Here is a 6,157-nt window from a genome sequence, read left to right on the forward strand (position 1 = left end):
ATAGCCTTATTTCTTTTCCCTGAAGTCACACAGAACATGTGAGCACCCCATTCAAATCTTTCAATAAAAATAAATTTATATATAAAGTGCCTAAGAAAATTGCCACAAAACAGAAATAGTATTGTCCTATAGTAAGAATAGAAACCTTATCAACATCAAAATAAAAATTTTAAAACTCTCATATATACCAAAATATTTATAGCATCTGTACTTGTAGTAGCAAAAAATTTCAAAGCACATAATGTACCCAGCAAATGGAGAATCAATAACTGAATCAGTCAGCACCATTTATTAAGTACTTACCATGTATCAGATATTATGCTAGTCACTGGGGGTGCTAAGACAAAGGCCATACAATACCTGCTTTCAAGTCGTTTCATTCTGATGGAAGTTACAGTGCGCAGAATGGCTGAACTATGTAACATACAAACAATAGCTTTTTTTTTGTTCTTGTTTCTCTGATAAGAAACAGTGATATGAAGAGTTCAGCGAAACATGGAAGAATTTGAAGTGAGGATGAGAAAAAAATAGAGCAAAAGAATAATTATAAATAATGGCTATGACAATATAAATGAAAACACTAAAAATAAAATTCAGATCTAATAAAGTGGAATGGATAATGTGGGTTCCAAATGACTAAGGAAAGTGAAAAGTACTTTTAATTGCAATCACTATATTAGGTGGTCTTGCTTTTTTATGGTAAGGTACTATTGGGAATTGTTAATTGGGAAATAATTAATGTCAAAAACAAAATGATTTAAAAAAGAAACATAGAAACCTGATTTCTTTGGTTTGATTATATACTGAATATTCAAAGCATATTTAATTGAAAAATGCCTTTTTTCAGCGTGGCAGGAGAGGAATGTTCTGAATTTCACATGAATGAAAGTTTATTAGAGAATAGCAATGGAGAGAGAGCAATTATTTAACTGTGAAATTAGCATTCCAGAAGAAAGAACTTAGATGCAATTTACACAAAAATGATGACAAATTCAAAAAGTTTGGAGAAATTCCAAAAATGACCAGTTATTTTTGCTACATGGACCACTGATAGGACTTTCAGTTATTTATGGTGTGTCTACTCTGCTGCTGCACAACTTAGTTTGATCCAGCATGATACCACTGCTCTGCATTTCTTATTAATTATGCCCAAATGATTGGACTAACATCATGTTTGGCAGCCATCAGTGCCACCAATCTGTGACAAAGCTGTGTGTTTTGTTCTGGACTGCACTGCCATATGTTGCTACAACATGTTTTGTTAGAAGGTAGACCCCTGGACATGGGATGTAGTCACTGCGTTTGTCTGGTTCCATCCAAGTTTTCAAAGCCCAAGTATAATTTGTGAAAATGGAAGGAAAAATTATTATTGTAGCCTCCTGTCAGGCTGATGGGATACTCATAAACGTGAACAATCATCTCATTTGATGCTAGCAAAAATTGTACATGAAATGGCTCCATGTAGGTGGACACTGATTGGAACTTTCTGACAAATTCACGATTCCTTTTGTGTCTCACTATTTGTTGTTGCTGAATTAAATGCTTATATTTTCACAGTTCTTGGTGGAGAAGTGACATAATGTAATGTCTATGCCTACATTTTGTTTAATTATCCCCAATACAGCCAGACAGTAAAAATGATTAAAGAAAAAAAGATCTGAAGTCAGTTACAACTGAGCATAGAGAAAAAAATGTAGAATTTCAAAATAATACAGAATGGAAACTTCTGATGTATTTTCTGCCAACTTTCAGTGTGGGTACTCAGTTATCTTCTATTGTTAATCCAACCAGCAAAGAAGAACCTTAAGATCAAGTCTGGGTTTATATCAAGTATTTTCTGGCTCTTTTGCATCTTTACTTGCCTATGGGTCAGGTCTTCCTTTAAGGAATATGATTTTTAAAATTTAGGAGCCCTTAAAAATCTAGGAAATAAATACCGAAAAACACTATATAGAGCACTACCATGTGCCAAAAACCGTACTAAGTGCTTTGCAAATATTGTCTCATTTGATCCTCGCAGCAACCCTCGGAGGTAGGTACAATTATTATTCCCATTTTACAGATGAGGAAACTGAATGAAACAGAAGTTATGTGACTTGCCCAGGTATCTGAGTCTGAATTCAAACTCAGAAATTCCTGATTCAAGACCGATAGTTCTATCCATCGCACCACCTAGCTGCCCCACTTTTGTATGTATACATACATACACACATACAGATGAGGCAGCAAGCCCTAGTTAAAAGAGGGCTGGCCTCAAAGCCAGGAATGCCTGGGTTCAAGTCCTATTTCCTTTTTTTTTTTTAATGAAGGCCTTTACTAGAGTGTTTGGGAGTGTCAGAGGAGGAAAGGGGGCATATTCCAGTTATGTTGTTAAGATGAAATTGACAAGCCTTGACAACAGCTTGGATATAGGGGGTGAAAGAATGAGAGGAACCCAGGATGACTCCCAAGGTTGAGAGCCTGAGAGGCTGAAAGGATGGTTTTGACCTTCACATTAATAGGCATATAGTAGGTACTTAATAAATGGTTTTTCCTCAATTCTTGTCCAGTAAAATATAAGCTCCTTGAGGTCAAGGAATGTCTTGTTTTTTTTCCTCCCCACATTTTAGCTCAGTGTCTTGGACACAGTGGCAACTTTAAAAGTGTTTGGTTTTTTTTTTCTTTTTTTGAAATTTATTTATTTAATTTATTTAATATATTTAGTTTCCATCATTGATTTTCACAACAGTTTGAATTACGAATTTTCTCCCCATTTCTACCCTCCCGCCCACTCCAAGATGACATATATTCTGGTTGCCCCATTCCCCAGTCAGCCCTCCCTTCTGTCACCCCACCTCCCTCCCATCCACTTCTCCCTTACTTTCTTGTAGGGTGAGATGAATTTCTATGCCACATTGCCTGTGTATCTTATTTCCTACTTGCATGCAAACCCCTTTTTTTTTGTTTTTGAACATCTGTTTTTAAAACTTTGAGTTCCAAATTCTCTCCCCTCTTCCTTTCCCACCCACCTTCCCTAAGAAGTCAAGCAATTCAACATAGGCCACATGCATATCATTATGTAATAACCCTTCCACAATACTCATGTTGTGAAAGACTAACTTGTATTTTGCTCCTCCCTAACCTATCCCCCTTTGAATTTTCTCCCTTGACCCTGTCCCTTTTTGAAAGTGTTTGTTGTTGATTACCTCCTCCCCCTATCTGCCCTCCTTTCTATCATGCCCCCTTTTTTATCTTCTTCCTCCTTATTTCCTATAGGGTAAGATACCCAATTGAGTGTATATGTTATTCCCTCCTCAGGTCAAATCCGATGAGAGCAAGATTCACTCATTCCCCCTCACCTGCCCCCTCTTCCCTTCCAACAGAACTGCCTTTTCTTGCCACTTTTATGTGAGATAATTTACCCCATTCTATCTCTCCCTTTCTCCCTCTCTCAATATATTCCTCTCTCATCCCTTAATATGATTTTATTATTTTAGATATCATCCCTTCATATTCAACTCACCCTGTGCCCTCTGTCTATATATTTATACACACACACATGCATACCTATGTATACATATATATGCATGTATATATATATATATATTTATACACACACACACACACACACACACACATATATATATATATATGCATATTCCCTTCAGCTACCCTAATACTGAGGTCTCATGAGTCATACACATCATCTTTCCAAGTAGGAATGAGTAGGAATGTAAGCAAAACAGTTCAACTTTAGTAAATCCCTTTTGATTTCTCTTTCTTATTTACCTTTTCATGTTTCTCTTGATTCTTGTGTTTGAAAGTCAAATTTTCTATTCAGCTCTGGTCTTTCCACGGAGAAAGCTTGAAAGTCCTCTATTTTGTTGAAAGTCTATATTTTGCCTTGGAGCATGATACTCAGTTTTGCTGGGTAGGTGATTCTTGGCTTTATTCCTATCTCCATTGACCTCTGGAATATTGTATTCCAAGCCCTTTGATCGCTTACTGCAGTAGCTGCTAGATCTTGTGTTATCCTTATTGTGCTTCCACAATACTCAAATTGTTTCTTTCTGGCTGCTTGCAGTATTTTTCCTTGATCTGGGAGATCTGGAATTTGGCAACAATGTTCCTAGGAGTTTTCTTTGTGGGATTGTGTTCAAGAGGAGATCATTGGATTCCTTCAATTTCCATTTTACCTTCTGGCTCTAGAATATCAGAGCAGTTCTTGATAATTTTTTGAAAGATGATATCTAGGCTCTTTTTTTGATCATGGCTTTCAGGTAGTTCAATAATTTTTAAATTATCTCTCCTGGATCTATTTTCCAGGTCAGTGGTTTTTCCAATGAGGTGTTTGACATTGTCTTTGACTTTTTCATTCCTTTGGTTCTGTTTTATAATATCTTGATTTCTCATCAAGTCACTAACTTCCACTTGTTCCAATCTAATTTTTAAGGTAGTATTTTCTTCAGCGGTCTTTTGGACCTCTTTTTTCCATTTGGCTAATTCTGCCTTTCAAGGCATTCTTCTCCTCATTGGCTTTTTGGAGCTCTTTTGCCATTTGAGTTAGTCTATTTTTTAAGGTGTTTGTTTTCTTCAGTATATTTTTCAGTATTTTTTTGGGTCTCCATTAGCAAGTCATTGAGTTGTTTTTCATGGTTTTCTTACATCCTCGTTTCTCTTCCCAATTTTTCCTCTACTTGTCTAACTTGCTTTTCTGAATCTTTTTTGAGCTCTTCCATGGCCTGAGACCCGTTCATGATTTTCTTGGAGGCTTTTAATGTAGGCTCTTTGACTTTATTGACTGCTTCTGGCTGTATGTTTTGGTCTTCTTTGTCACCAAAGAAAGATTCCAGAGTCTGAGACTGAATCTGAGTCTGATTTTGCTGCCTGGCCAACTTCCCAGCCAACTATTTGACCCTTGAGTTTTTTGTGGGGTGTGAGTATGTAGACTGTGTAGTATTTTGTCCCAAACTTGTGGAGTTGCGCTGTTATTTTCAGAGCTATTTCTACACAGCAAGCTCTGCCACACCAGTGCTCCTCCCCCAAGAACTGCCAACCCAGACCATGACTCAGATCTGAGCAGGCTCTGCCCTCCTGCTGTGATCAGCCACTTATTTCCTCCTTCCAGGTTGGCCTGGGGCCTAAAGCAACTGCAGCTGTAGTTCTGTAACTGCACTACCTCCCCTTCCCCTGGGCCAGTGGCCAAACTGCAAACTCCTTTCACTCTGTCCCCGCATTTTTTTCCCACTAACCTTCTCTGTTGTCTTTGGTGTTTGTGGGTTGAGAAGTCTGGTAACTGCCACAGCTCACTGATTCAGGGTGCTAGGGCCTGTTCCGCCCATCTCCCAGTCTGATTGGTCCTGCTGCCACCCACTCTGGGCTCCACTCCCCTCCTCTCCCAGTTCTGTGTGTGATAGACCTCACCCAGTGACCATTCAGGCTGTTCTGGGCTGGAGCCCTGCTTCCCTTTGCTATTTGGTGGGTTCTGCAGTTCTAGAATTTGTTCAGAGCCATTTTTATAGGTTTTTGGAGGCACCTAGTGAGGAGCTCATGCAAGTCTCTGCTTTCCAGCTGCCATCTTGGCTCCATCCCCGCCAAGTCCTATTTCCAGTGCATACTGTCTCTGTGATGTGGGCTAAGTACTTACTTTCCCAAAGCTCCAGGAAAATTTTAAAGACTATGTTGTAGAGAAATAACCAACTTTCACTGTTTGAGGGAATTTTCTTACCTGAGAATTCCCTGTGCCAATGAAATCATAGATCCCAGCCCTGTTCCCCCCCCTTACACACACACACACACACACACATAAACACACACAGAGTTAGGTCTGATCACTTTTCTAGAATACCACCCTTCAAACTGAGAGAAATGATTATTAATAACCAATGATTTGGGGAGATCCAGAGCTCCCTCTTTTTCTCTAGCCCTCAGTTCAAAGTTCAGTCTCTTGAAGGACATTACTGATAATGAGATGGAATTAAATCTCCTCAATTTTGGTTAGATCCAATCCAACTTTACAAGGAATTTAAGGTGGGGAAGCCCATTGGGTTTTACTCAGGTTTGAGTGGGGATTAGGTTGCCCAAAGCTGGGGATTGTCTGGGTGAAGATATAGTCTTTTCGTCTAAGAGCAACATGATGTCACTCTCAGCCTTTTATTTTAGTGAACCTAGTTCTGAT

The sequence above is a fragment of the Trichosurus vulpecula genome, chromosome 4, assembly GCF_011100635.1.
Source record: "Trichosurus vulpecula isolate mTriVul1 chromosome 4, mTriVul1.pri, whole genome shotgun sequence".
NCBI classification, from domain to species: domain Eukaryota; kingdom Metazoa; phylum Chordata; class Mammalia; order Diprotodontia; family Phalangeridae; genus Trichosurus; species Trichosurus vulpecula.